General features: G+C 38.7%; 1 protein-coding gene and 1 long non-coding RNA gene across 24 annotated transcripts in view; one reads left to right on the top strand and one right to left on the bottom strand.

The window, feature by feature from the left end:
* Positions 1 to 14,744, bottom strand: part of PPP2R5E (protein phosphatase 2 regulatory subunit B'epsilon) — a 169,879-nt gene that overhangs the window by 97,211 nt on the left and 57,924 nt on the right. For 4 of the 23 annotated variants that reach the window (XM_081509849.1, XM_081509841.1, XM_081509853.1 and 1 more), the window contains exon 1: positions 5,564 to 5,762. The exons of 10 other annotated variants lie outside the window; for them this stretch is intronic. The gene's annotated coding sequence lies outside the window, so the exon portion shown is untranslated. Of the gene's footprint in view, positions 1 to 5,560; positions 5,763 to 14,744 lie in introns of those variants that run through there. 9 more of the 23 variants (XM_081509851.1, XM_081509842.1, XM_081509846.1 and 6 more) reach the window with 3 other exon arrangements.
* On the top strand, positions 5,734 to 14,403 carry LOC145513449 (uncharacterized). The gene is made up of 2 exons (XR_014059403.1): positions 5,734 to 5,873; positions 9,802 to 14,403. It is a non-coding gene; the product is annotated as an uncharacterized LOC145513449 (long non-coding RNA).

Here is a 14,744-nt window from a genome sequence, read left to right on the forward strand (position 1 = left end):
CTAAGGGTTGTAGCTAGTATCCATACCCAGAGGTCTCCACTAATGCAGAATAGTGGCGTCAGCACCAAAACCATAGGAGTCAGGGCTATCATATTGTTTCAACACTGTGTTCTAATCAGAATAAATGGGAAACACACACATGCACCCACACATACAAAACGTCTAATAAACATGCTTCCAATTTTTCACAGTTCTCTCTCATGCTTTACCTTCTAATGCCAAGGCCTGCACCGTAACTTGTCAGGACAAGAAAAATAAAACATTTAAAAATTCCTAGTTACAGATGTAGATTACTTTTCTGCCACCAAACTTATTCACAGGATAGAAGCCACCACAGCCTCTGACTAACACGGTCTCTCTACTATCAGTTCATTATCATTTGCAGAGATGAGACTAGGAAAATAGGAGCCAAGGCCTTTTAAATAAAAGGAATGCCTGAATGCTGGCTATGTCAAAAAAAATAAAATAAGAGCTGCAAGAATTATAGAATGTTCTAAAGTATCCCTGACAGTGGCTCCCTCTGAAGATTTTACCAGTAAAATTATTAAAAAGAAGAGGCTGACTTTATTTAAGGAAAAGACATTAAAATAATAAATAGATACCACTTATTTCCACTATAATTTCCTAAAATGAAAGGACCTTTAAGGATAGAAAAAGAAGAGAAAGCTCAAACTTAGAATAAAAAATAATCATTCCTTAAAAAGGAGGGTGGCAATTCTCCACACATACGTACACATATGCATACACATCTGCACACGTGTGAGCACATACACACACACAGTCATGTATTCTCTCTCAATCTTCTTTCCCTTCTACTTATTTTTCATTTTGCCCAGTACCAGCAACAACTCTTCCACTGGTCTTTGGCATTTGGGAACCTCTGGGCCACATCGCTTCTTTGTTCCAACATTTCTCTAGGAGTGTGGATAACAGTCTCAGCTGTAATGACAGTACTAATTTCAACTGAATTTAGATGGTTGTAAATGCTGAGAAGATAATCATACACCCTGCATGAGTATAGGAGTATCTCAGTTTATAGCAGCCATGAAGTCCCAAAACCCGTAACATAAAAATGCCTCATAAAACTTTATATATAACTCCATTCAAGGACTTGCCACATTACATTAGGACCACTTTTTTTTTTTTAAGCCAAAAATCATGTGTCTTGTTCCTCTTTTAATGGCCCCCAAAAGAAGTTTCTGGAACATGGTAGGTACATAATAAATGCAGGTTGACTTTATAAACTGAATCTTATTTTCCTCTACTGTCAATGGTAAATTACAGCTTGATTCCTCTAGAAAAAAAATTATACTGAAGAGGAAAAAGTTTAATATAGTTAATAAATTATTTCCTAATATTTAATAATACCAAGTCATAAAACGCAAATTTTAAAACTAAGATGGAATAATAATATAATAAGTCAGACAGGAAAAGACATACTGGAGGTTACCACTTATATGTGAAATCTAACAAAGTCAAACTCAAAGAAACAGAAACTAGAATGGTGGTCACCAGAGGTGGAGGGGTGGAGGAAACGGAGAGACGATGGTCAAAGAGTATTAACTTCTAGTTATAAGATAAACAGGTTATGGGGATCTGATGTACAGTATGGTGTAATAGTAAATAAGGCTATATTATATACTTGAAAGTTGCTAAAAGAACAGATCTTAAATGTTTTCACCACAAAAAAGAAATGGTAATTATGTAACCAGATGGAGGTGTTAGCTAACCACACACAGCGGTAATCACTTTGCAAAATAAAAGCGTAGAAAATCAACATACCGCACACCTTAAACTTACACAATGTTATACATCAATTATATCTCAAGAAAACTAGAAATAAATAAAATTTTAAAACTAGGTTGGTTTTTAATGACACAATATTTATGAATGTTAAAAAAAAGTGCAGCTTACTTGACAAAAACCTAAGTTCTTTGAACCATATGCCCCTATTACTATCCAAAAAGGTTATATCTCACTTTCTAACACTTTCTTAAAAAAAAAAAAACCTGGTTGACTTTTAAAATCAAACAGAATGGTTCATCTTCACAGATGAGAGGAAAATACAACAGAAAAAAATATTCGAAATGAAGATGAATGCACGAAACTAATGAAGTAGTATTATTTGGAATGCCCTTCATAGCAAACAGAAATCGAGTAATTTTGTCAAGTATATCGTTAATAAATGAAAAGTGGGAGATCTTGTACAAAGGGCATAGGCTTTGCATTCATTCACCAAATATTCACTGAACACTCATTGAGGTCCAAACACTGCAGGAATATCACAAGGAGGAACAGTAACAAAAATCCCTTCTCTTACAGAGCTACATACTAGCAGGAGGAGACAAAATAACTGCAATTAAAAACAATAAACAGATTGTATGGTATATGCTGAAGGCAGGCAGAATATGTAGGACAAGGGGGATGAGGCCTGTGGGTTGGAGGGTATGATTTTAAGTGGAATGTTTATCTGGAAGATGCTGTCTGCTGTGCTTAGTCGCTAAGTCATGTCCAACTCTTTGTGACCCCATGGATTGTAGCCCACCAGGTGTGGGTTTTTCCAGTAGTCATGTACGGATGTGAGAGCTGGACCACAAAGAAAGCTGAGCACTGAAGAATTGATGCTTTGAACTGTGGTGTTGGAGAAGACTTGAGAGCCCCTTGGACGGCAAGGAGATCCAACTATTCAATCCTAAAGGAAATCAGTCCTGACCGTTCCTTGGAAGGACTGATACTGAAGCTGAAGCTCCAATACTTTGGCCACTTGATGCTAAGAACTGACTCATTGGAAAAGACCCTGATGCTGGGAAAGACTGAAGGCAGGAAAAGGGACACAGAGGATGAGATAGTTGGATAGCATCACTGACTCAATGGACATGAGTTTGAGCAAGCTCCGGAATTTGGACTCTCCAAAGGACAGGGAGATTTCTCCGATGGACAGGGAAGCCTGGTATGCTGCAGTTCGTGTGGTCGCAAAGAGTTGGACACGACTGAGCAACTGAACTGAACTGAGACGCCTCTGCCCATGGAATTCTCCAGGCAAGAATACTGGAGTGGGCTGCCATGCCCTCCTCCAGATCTTTCCAAACCAGGGATTGAATCCAGGTCTTGCACATTGCAGGCAGATTCTTTACCATCTGAGCCACCTGGAAGATAGATTTTGAGCAAATACTTGAAGATGAGGGGCAAGTGCCTGAGCAGAGGGATAATAAATCCAGGGGACCATGGCAGCAGAGTGTGCAGGTGAATCTGAGTACCAGCAAAGAGGCAAACAAGGCTGGAGCCTGAGTGGAAAGTGGGGTAATGGGTCAGAATAGTAAGGGATGAGGGGCTGCAGGAGATCGTGTCGGGCCTTGAAAAACACAGTAAGGACTTTGGCCTTGACTCCAGTCCCTGGAGTAGGAAATGGCACCCCACTCCAGTATCCTTGCCTGGAGAATCCCATGGACAGAGGAGCCTGGCAGGGCACAGTCCACGGGGTCACAAAGAGTCAGACACAACTGAGCACACACAAGGTTTCCAGTTCTGAAGTGGAATCACAGTTTTAGAGTTTAATAAGAGACACCGGACGAGCCACTTACTTTCTGAGCATTCGTCTCCCTATCTGTAAAATGTATTGCACAGGGTGGAGAGAGGAGTAAATGAATTAAGTGTTCTGTAGGCTGTTAAGTCCTTTCCAAAAGCACTTTCAAAAAGTTACCACTTACTTCACAAACATCGCATCTACAGCATACAGTATGGAATAAATTAGCTATTTTAAATCCTATTAAAACTATTTTCTCTATAGAAAGGCTTACATTTGCTTTTTTGGCACATCTTCATTAGTATTTTAAAAACATATACAAAATACATTCTGAAGTGTTTTCAGAAACATTAATTTTTGAAATTTTATTTTAATAATATCAATTAAAAATATCAATTTAAACTTCAATTAAACAAAGGCCATCTCTTTAAAACCCTAAGATAATGATAATTTGTCTTCTCTTCTACATTTGGATTTTAAGACAAGGAGTAAATCATGAAAATCATACTCTGAAAAAAAGTAACTAATAGAACAAACTTCCGGGATATGTCCAAGAGTCAGCACTGTTGATGCTCAAATTTCAGCCAGGTTCAAATATACGAGCAACAAAAATCTAAAAGACTATTTTCACTTATTCCATGATTATAAAGTAAGAAATAAATTAATGGGATTACAGATTTTTTCAACAAGCACTTACCCTTCAGGTGACCCTCCCCCACCAAAAGAAAAAAAAATGCATTACTTTCAAGTATTCAGTTAACTGAGCACCACCACCCCCCACCTCTTCCCCAGGGATTACTTCCACAAGGGATAAAAAATGGCCTATCTACTTTCCATTTGTTTTGAGGATTAACATCAGTGGGAATCAGTTCACAATGAGATGAACCTCAGCTATTTTAATGGTATGATATGAAGTTAAAAACAAATTAAACAGATAGACATCACATTAATATCAATTAAGCCCATGTCTGCTATTTAACCACCACTACCTCTATTTCACAACTTACAGCTGACACCAAAGACATCATTAAACTTAAAAAAAAAAAAAAAGATTTAAAATACAAAGAAAGAGTCAATCCAATGTTGCAATGCCAGCTTAGAGATGCTATTTCTGAACCTCAGCTGGGAGTTTTAAATATGAGACCTTAAGCTCCTGAGAGTAACAGAGGACTGAGTACAGTGAAATGACCTCTAATCCCAAGAGTAATAAAGAGTGTATACGTATATGATTAAAGTCATAATCTGGACAATAAAATCCAGCGATGGCATGTAGTACACCCCACTAATTGTGGAATGTGCCTATACTTCACACAAAGGATATTACTTAATGAATAGAAACTAAAGATAAATGTAAAGCCTATATATATAAAAGGTTTGAGGAAATTCAAATTTGAAACACCATATGGAGAAAAATGAAGTCAATTTTGAAACCTTATTTCCTATTATGTCTAAAAACAGTAGTCAAGTATAAAACAATAGACGGACAGGAACTTACATGTATGTATTCATGTATCATGTACATATGTATGTATAAATACAACTGTGAGTGCATGATTCCAAAATGGAAACTTAGAAAACAGTAATACAAAGATTTCGTAAAGACACAGAATGAATCTGGAAAGCTTAACAGCTTCAGAGCAGAGAAGCATTTTAAAACACTGAACAATAAGATATATCAATTAGAATAAGGATATTTACAACATAACTCCCTTCTTTGCTACTGACTTCCTGGCCACAAAAATCTGTCCCCAGAGGTAGGAAGAGTCACTGAAACCTAAAGATAAGCATGCTAACGATGCAACTCTAAGCACAAGCGTTGTGCTAGATATAATTCAGCATTCTACAACCAATGCAGTACTCTAGTGCTTAGCTAATGTCCCTGGGCAGGACAAATATTTTCTCTTCAGTTATACTAAAAACGACTTTTAGGAAACATTGTTTAATTGTATTTTCCACTTAAGGAGGCAGACCAAATGTGAGAAATAAGATCTGGCGTTAATAAGAGTGATAAACACTAAACTGGACACTTAAGTCTACTACCTCAAAAGTCTGTCAGTAATAATTCTGAAGGAACATTACATAGATGTTTACAATTTCAAATTAAGCTGATTTCCTTCAGCACAAGTGGAAACTTTCTGCATTCAATATACCAGATGGCTGAGATTATTCTGCAGGTTCCATGCCTGAAGTCAGGGGTCTGGGCTCTAAGCAGACTCCACTGTTTGCCACTTGTCAGTCTGGAACAGTTTGCCAGTTTGTCAGTTTGGGTGACAGTTAAAGCAATGGAGAACAAAATCAGACTGCTGGATTCCAAGCCTGGCCTTGCCACTTCCTAGCCAGAGAATCAGAGGTGAGACTCAGAGTATCGATTCCCTCAGTAATGAGGGCATAATAATTGTTGTTGTTTAGTCACTAAGTCATGTCCAACTCTTTTGCAAACCCACAGCATGTAGCCCACCAGACTCCTCTGTCCATGGGATTCCCGAGGCTAAAATACTGGACTGGGTTGCCATTTCCTTCTCCAGGAGATCTTTCCCACCTAGGGATCGAATCCACATCTCCTGTATCTCCTGCTTTGGCAGGTAGATTCTTTACCGCTGAGCCACTAGGGAAATCCCTTAAGAGTAGTTATTGCTGTTCACGTGCTAACTTGTGTCTGACTCTGCAACTCCATGGACTGCAGCACACCAGGATTCCCTGTCCTTCACCATCTCCCGGAGGTTGCTCAAACTCATGTCCATCGAGTTGATGATGCCATCCAACAATCTTATCCTCTGCTGTCCCCTTCTCCTCCTGCTTTCAATCTTTCCTAGCATCAAGGTCTTTTCAAATGAATCAGTTCTTCACACCAGTTGGCCAAAGTATTGGCACTTCAGCTTCAGCATAAGTCCTTCCAATGAATATTCACAGTTGATTTCCTTAGGATTGAGTGGTTTGATCTCCTTGCTGTCCAAGGGACTCTCAAGAAATCTTCTCCAGCACCACAGCTCGTAAGCATCAATTCCTCAGTGCTCAGCCTTCCTCATGGTCCCACTCTCACATCCATACATGACTACTGGAAAAAAGCCATAGCATTTCTAGAAAGACCTTTCTCGGCAAAGTGATATCTCTGTTTTTTAATACACTGTCAAGGTTTGTCATAGCTTTTATTCCAAGAAGCAAGCGTCTTTTAATTTCATGGCTGCAGTCACCGGCTGCAGTGATTTTGGAACCCAAGAAAATAAAGTCCGTCACTGTTTCCATTGTTTACCCCTCTATTTGCCATGAAGTAATGGGACCGGATGCCATGATCTTTGTTTTCTGAATACTGAATTTCAAGCCAGCTTTTTCACTCTCTTCTTTCACCTTCATCAAGAGGCTCTTTAGTTCCTCTTTGCTTTCTGTCACTAGGGTAGTATCATCTGTATATCTGAAGTTGTTGATATTTCTCCTGGCAATCTTGATGCTAGATTGTGATTCATCCAGCCCGGCATTTCACACTGATGTACTCTGCACAGAAATTAAATAAGCAGGCTGACAATATACAGCCTTGATGTATAACTTTCCCAATTTTAAACCAGTCCATTGTTCCATGTTCGGTTCTGTTATTTCTTGACCTGCACACAGGTTTCTCAGGAGACAGGTACAGTGTTTCCATCTGGTATTTCCATCTCTTTAAGAATTTTCCACAGTTTGTTGTGATCCACACAGTCAAAGGCTTTATCATAGTCAATGAAGCACAAGTAGATGCTTTTCTGAAATTCTGTTGCTTTTTCTATGATCCAACAGATCCTGGCAATTTGATCTCTGGTTCCTCTGCCTTTTCTAAATCCAGCTTGAACATCTGAAATTTCTCAGTTCACGTACTATTGAAGCCTAGCTTGGAGAATTTTGAGCATAACCTTGCTAGCATGTGAAATGAGTGCAGTTGTGCCAAACATTCTTTGGTATTGCCCGTCTTTGAGACTGGAATGAAAACTGACCTTTGCCAGTCCTGTGGCCACTGCTGAGTTTTCCCAATTTGCTGGCATATTGAGTGCAGCACTTTAAGAGCATCATCTTTTATGATTAGAAATAGCTCAGCTGGAATTCCATTACCTCCACTAGCTTAAGAGTAGTAACTATCTCATATGATTGACTTAAGGATTAAGTGAGTGAATAAAAATAAAAACACATAGAACAATGTCTGGAACACTTCAGGTGCTCAATAAACTTTAGCTGCTACATTGCTGTTGCTAAAAAGCACTGCTGAACCTTAAAATCCTTTGCAAAATGAATCTAAGAATAGTAGTAGCTCTGTCACAGTGAGAGCTCAAGTATTTCATGAAATAATACATAAAATGTTTCACACAATGCCTGACACATGGAAAACGTTCCAAAATATCAGCTTTTTAAAAAATACCTAACAAATGAAAAACATAAATTGATGACACATGGAGGATTTCTTCCCTCCCCTTCTGCATGTGTGTGTATGTGTCTAATTGTGCAAGCCATATTTGTAGAATATAATATTTAGCTTTTGATCTACTAATATCCAGTAAAGTTACTTCAAAATAAAATTGTAATTTGATTAGAGGAAAGGTGAAGACGCTGACTCAATTCAATACGTGAAATGATTCAGCTGTCAGGACATGTTTCAGCAGTGTGTCACAATCCTAGAGGGTGAAGACAATCAGCATTTGATTGAATGTATGAGAACCTAACAGAGCATCAGGGACAGAAAATCAAGAAATTATGAGAAATACAACCATCTGGAGGAGCACTGCCCAGACCTGGACACACCCAGTTCTCACACATTCCCAAACAATCAGGTTCGCAAAGGAAAGAAAAATAAACAATGTTGCAGAGTGTTGTCCTTCAAGCCTGAATTTTAAAATAACATTAGTATTCACAGATGTTAATACTTATAAATATTAGCTAAAAGCAATAACAGTAATTTATACTTAAAGAGTTCTTTACAATAACATATTTATACCAAACATTACTGACCTCCCACAAAAATAACATTAAGTACTGAACCACTTCAAAGTATCTCATAAACCTTTTTTGTTTTCCACATACTCTGTTATTTAAAGATCTAAGGTGTTAGTTAAAATTCTGCAAACTTTTTATAGCCTCCTACAAGGCTTCAGGCTAAGTCTGGAAGGAAAATGATAGGTAGTTTCAGCCTTCCCAGAACAGAACTGGCTTAGAATCTAGTATGTTTAATTTAATAATCAATCATTCATTCATTCATTCCACAAATATTTACAGAACACTTTTTACATGCCAGGCACTAGTTCAGGCCTTAAGTACACATTTCTGAGCAAGATCAAACAAGATTCTACCCTTCAAGAAGCTTACAGACCAAAAAGGAAGAAAATCTAACTAAACAATCATGTAAATAAATATAAGACAGGTTGCACGATGAAGAAAAGGTACAAGATACTACAGGAACATAAACTACAGAGAATAAAAAAGAAATGATGCTTGTCCTCAAAGAAATTCAGCCTGGTGGGAAGCAAAATTAACATATGCAAATAAGAGCAAAAAATATAAGAACAATGCAATTAAGTACCTAAATTTCACGGACCAAGAGAAAAGTAAAAAGCATTCAGCGAGGACCTAAAATATTCCAGCCAGGGTCCTTCCATGAGTTCTCTCATTGAAACCTTGCAAAAATCCTGAAAGGCAGGCATTAACAGTCCCATTTTACAGACAAGAAAACTGAGGCTGCAAGCTATTCAGTTTCATTAATATAGGCCAATAACCATGATGTAAAAGCAGTTTCATTGTACAGAACCAAAAGGTATGAAAATTTTACATTAAAATGAAATCTTTCTTGGACACTAACTTGAACAGATACATGTAGCAGCAGGAATGTGGAGAACAGAGCAATGAATCTGTTCTCCACATCCTCTACTTCCTTCTTTTATAGTCCATCTCCAACCTCTGAGGCAGACAGTATCTTAGCATAATCACACCGTGCACTCGTGACCTTTCCACACCCGCAAATATCTTCCTTATCCTCTGAAAAATATGGTGGATTACCCTGAATGCTAAAGGACTAACAGGTTTACACCCATATTATACTACTGCAAAGATTTCATAAAGAATAACAAAATGGCCTCACTCGATGGTCTAATTTTAACAATGGACATTTCAAACAAAATGGGCAAGATGCTTGGAGCCCCCTCCTCCCCAGCTATATCTACACTACTCATATCATCATAAGGCAAGTCTTATCAATAGATCTTGGGCAGGAAGAAAACAAAGCACACCTTGATAAAAAGAGAAATAGTATGTTTCTTTTCTTCCAGTTTCACTTAGATATAATTGGACATGTCTAAGGTATACGGTCACTGAGTGGCATCACTGACTTGATGGACATGAGTCTGAGCAAGCTCCGGGAGTTGGTGATGGACAAGGAAGCCTGGCGCACTGCAGTCCAACAGGGACACAAAGTGTTGGACACAACTGAGCAATTGAACTGAACAGAACTGAAGGTATACAGCATAATGATTTGATTTGTATACATCATGAAGTGATTATCACAGTAAGTTCAGTGAACATCCATCATCTCACACAGGTACAAAGTTAATGAAAGAAAAATATTTTTTCTTCTTGTAACAAGAACTCTTTGGATTGACTCTCTTGACAATTTTCACATGTAACGTGTGTGTGTGTTAGTCGCTCAGTCACATCCAACTCTTTGCAACCCCATGGACTGCTGCCCACCAGGCTCCTTTGTCCATGGAATTCTCCAGGCAAGAATACTGGAGTGGGTAACCAATTTCTTCTTTCCAACCCAAGGATTAAAACCAGGTTTCCTACATTGCAGGCAGATTCTTTGCTGTCTGAGCCACCAGGGAAGCCCATAACATATATAGTGTTCATTATATTTATCATGTGTATATTATATTCCTAGTACTTACTTTACTTACTTATCTTGTAATTGTTAAGTGTGTATTTTTGACTGCCTTCACCCAATTCCCCCTTCTCTCACCTGTGCCCCGGTCTTAAAAAGATGAAATATCTATTCTGAAGTTCAAACAAATCACATTTTTCGTTTATATCATTAGTGCACCCCAAGTTCAAAAAGTTAACCAGGCAACAGCTTGAGTCATTGCTCCTGAGCCATTGCTCCTCCTGAAGTCCAAAGTCTTAAGAGTTACCAAGCACTGCAAGCAAAGGATAAAGTCTCTTTGAAAGGGTTTAACATGCAGCAAGCTCAGCAGAGTTTTGAATGACATTCATCCAGAGTTCAGAAATTCTCATATTACATAAACTGGGGGAAATATGCACCAGATCCTCTGTGGGAATAGAAAGCACATGCTAAAATGTGTATGTTTCCAGCTTCCGATGAAACCAGATGCTTTATCTGTATAGCTGGTTCACAGATCCAGATGGGCCAGAAGAACCTCATTCACACCCCTCATTAGAGTATTTTTCAGAATCCATGTCTATTGAAAATACCATAATCTCCTAGAGACAATCTGCCCTTTTAGGATCTGCAACACTATAAACAATGTCAAAAAATACTTGTTCATGAATGAATAAATCAAAATAAACAACAGTCACCAAGGACAGGTCAGGTATGAAAAAAAGAAACACTCTTGAGGGCCATTTCCTGTTTCATAATAAATAGTTCTTTCTGAAAATCTTCAATGAGTCACCATTTCCCAGCCATATCATGTATACATAATAATAGTAAAAACTTAGTAAGCACTTACTCTGAGACAGTCACTATTCTAAGCAGTTTACATGTACTAACTCATTTAATCCTTTCTATAATATTGTGTAGAAGGCATTATTATCCTCATTTTACATACAGGAAATTCAGTCTCAGAGAGATTTAGTAATTTGCTCTTGGTCACACAGCTGGAAAGGAGCCCTGCTGAGCCCTGGACTCAAACAATCTGGCACCTGTACGCTCTATCACCTCTGCCAGAGAGTAATATGAGTTGGCTTATCAATAACCACTTTTGTTTTTTCATCTCATACCTGCAACATAAACTAAAGCAGGGGTCCCCAACCTCCGGGATCTAATGCCTGAGGATCTAAGGTGGAGCCGATAAAATAATAATAGAAATAAAGTGCACAATAGGAAGGTCCCTAGTGGTCTAGTGGCTAAGACTTCACACTTCCAATCCAGGGGCTTGGAGTTCAATCCCAGACTGGGAACTAGATCTCACATGCCACAACTAAAGATCTGGCATGTCATAATGAAGATCGACAACCCTGAATGCTGCAACTAAGACTTGGGGCAGCCAAATAAATAAATATTTTTTACAGTCCACAAAAATGTACACTTGAATCATATTGAAATCATCCCCCCACCCTGACAACTCCCCTAATCCATCGAAAAATAGTCTTCCACAAAATTGATCCCCGGTGCCAAAAAGGGTGGTGACCACGGCGCTAGAGGGACAACCTGAAAAGGTTAATCCTCTTAATAGATTCTTTAATATAATGTCTACTAAAGGCACAAGTTCAGTGATCTACCTCCACTTGGACCAAACAAAATGCAAGTAGCAGGAGTTATACAGATTCTCTAGCTGGACTGTTATTTCTATTAACATTTAAAGGACCCCTTTATGTTGGTGTTTAAGTCTCTCAAATGATTACTACAAGTCTTCTCTGTCCTTCCAACATCCTCCTTTGCACCTGAGCTGCTTTACCTTTAAGATTTCAACATTCTTTCTGTTTGGATTTAATTTACTTTTCAAGGAAATGTAAGGACACAGAGGTTTAGCTGTTGCATTTTGTTCTGGTAAACCTGATATTTGCTGATCCTTCATATGTTTTGATAAGATGAGTCAAATTGAGTGTTCAATCCTTTGTTATCACTGGCAGGGCCTAAGGTCAGGAATACATCTGGCAGATTGAGGGCAATGGAACTTAAGGGAACCATGAATGGGACAAGGAAAAAACAAAGGAAGGGGAAGAAGACATTTTAGGCAAGAAGAATATGGTGGTTAAGATCAAGCACATTATATGGGAAATATAAGAAGATGTTCATGACTGTGTAAAACTCTTAAAGAGATGGGAATACCAGACCACCTTACCTGTCACCTTGCTTATTTAACTTATACACAGAGTACATCATGCAAAATGCTGGGCTAGATGAAGCTCAAGCTGGAATCAAGAATGCCAGAAGTATGAATAACCTTAGCTATGCAGATGATACTACCCTAAAGTCAGAAAGCGAAGAGGAACCAAAGGGCCTCCTGATGAAGGTGAGAGAAGAGAGTGAAAAAGATAACTTAAAACTCAACATTCAAAAAATGAAGATCAGAGCATCCAGTCCCAACACATCATGGCAAATAAACAGAGAAAAAAATGGAAAGAGTGATAGACTTTTTCTTAGGCTCCAAAGTAACTGCGGACGGTGACTGCAGTCGTGAAATTAAAAGATGCTTGCTCCTTGGAAGAAAAGCTATGGTAAACCTAGACAGCATATTAAAAAGCAGAGATATCACTTTGCTGACAAAGGTCCATATAGCCAAAGCTATGGCTTTTCCAGTAGTCACGTACAGATGTGAGAGTTGGACCATAAAGAAGGCTGAGCCCTGAAGAATTTATGTTTTCGAACTGTGGTGCAGGAGAAAACTCTTGAGAGACCCTTAGATAGCAAGGAGATCAAACCAGTCAATCCTAAAGGAAATCAGCCCTAAATATTCACTGGAAGGACTGATGCTGAAGCACCAATCCTTTGGCCACCAGATGCAAAGAGCCTACTCATTGGAAAAGACCCTAATTCTGGGAAAGATTGAAGGCAAAAGGAGGAGGAGGAGACAGAGGATGAGATGGTTGAATGGCATGCATCACCAACTCAATGGACATGAGTTTGAGCAAACTCAGAGTCAATAAAGGTCAGGGAAGCCTGACATGCTGCAGCCCATGGGGTTGCAGAGTCAGACAGGACAGAGCAACTGAACAACAACAACAATGTACAACTGACTGGATAGCGGAACTAGCTGATTGGGAAGAGCAGGAAACCAGAGTGAAAAATTAGAACAGACCAGGCCTCAAACGGCCTTGAAAAATGCACAGTAATCTGAGTTTCATGCAGGTGACAACAGAGATCTGTTGAGCAGGAGCAAACACGGTAAGTGATTCAGAGAGGTGTGAAGGAAGGTTAGCCAAAACGCTGTCGCCAAAACACTGTCACGAAAACCAAACATGAAGAGTTATGACAGCCAATACTATGCTGATGGCAACCGAGGAATGGAGGAAAGTTTGAGATACATTTAAAAGACAGGAACAAAGGGGTCAAAAGCATTTTTTTTGTCATACTACGTGTAACACAAAGGAAAGATGGTCAAAGATTACTAATGTTTCCAGGTTGCGAGAATGATGATAGTGGTGGTAAAGATGGAATCATTAGAGAGGTTAATTTGTAAAGGAAGCTCATATATGTCATTGTTGGGGACAACGGAGTGTGAGATTAACTCCAGGGCATTCAAGGGAGGAGAAATTCATGATGGTACTGGAAACATGAGGCTAAACTAGAGGATAGAGATTCCAGAGTTTTCCCATAAAAGTGCAAGTCAGAGAAATAAATAAGCTCAACGACACTGTAAGTGACGAACTAAGCACAAAAGGTTAAAAATGGAACCATAAAGTGGCTAGAAACAAGATAAAGAAAACTCAATGACAAGGCAGAAAGCTCAGTATGGGAGCTGAGAACCAAGAAGATGAAGTGTCACCAATAACAATAAGCAGAACTTCTAAGCCACATCCAAAGCCAACAGTTTATGACAGACATACAAGTGGAAAAAACTTCTTCTGTAGCCTTAAAGAAATTCTCCTGATACTAATGAAATAAAACAAGTTCCCAAAGAGGTCTGATAAATACCCAACGAACTCAAAAACTTGGGAACTGGGACAGGGCCGGTTGTCATTTGGTTTTTATCAAATTAAGAGAAGAAACAAGAGGAAAAAGAGACACGATGAAAGAGGAAAAAAACCAAGTCCATTCAAGTTCTTAGGAACTCAGCAGTTTTAACCCACATGCTATTGATTTCAACATTAAATTTTAATTAGTAATGTCAGGAAAACTGCATGAAAAAAGCCAAGGTGAAGAGAGAAGAGCAAAAGGTGAAGGTTAGGACTTTGATTTTAATTCCAGATGCAGTGAAAACCCACGGCAATGTTAAAGCCTGAGGGAGAGACATAGCATACAATTTCTATTTTTGAAAAGACTTCTCTGGGCACTATGAGCTGAATGAATGGAAAGGGGGCAAGAGAAGAAGTTGGA

This window comes from Giraffa tippelskirchi, chromosome 7, assembly GCF_054371585.1.
Source record: "Giraffa tippelskirchi isolate mGirTip1 chromosome 7, T2T-mGirTip1v1.2.pri, whole genome shotgun sequence".
Taxonomy (NCBI): Eukaryota; Metazoa; Chordata; class Mammalia; order Artiodactyla; family Giraffidae; genus Giraffa; species Giraffa tippelskirchi.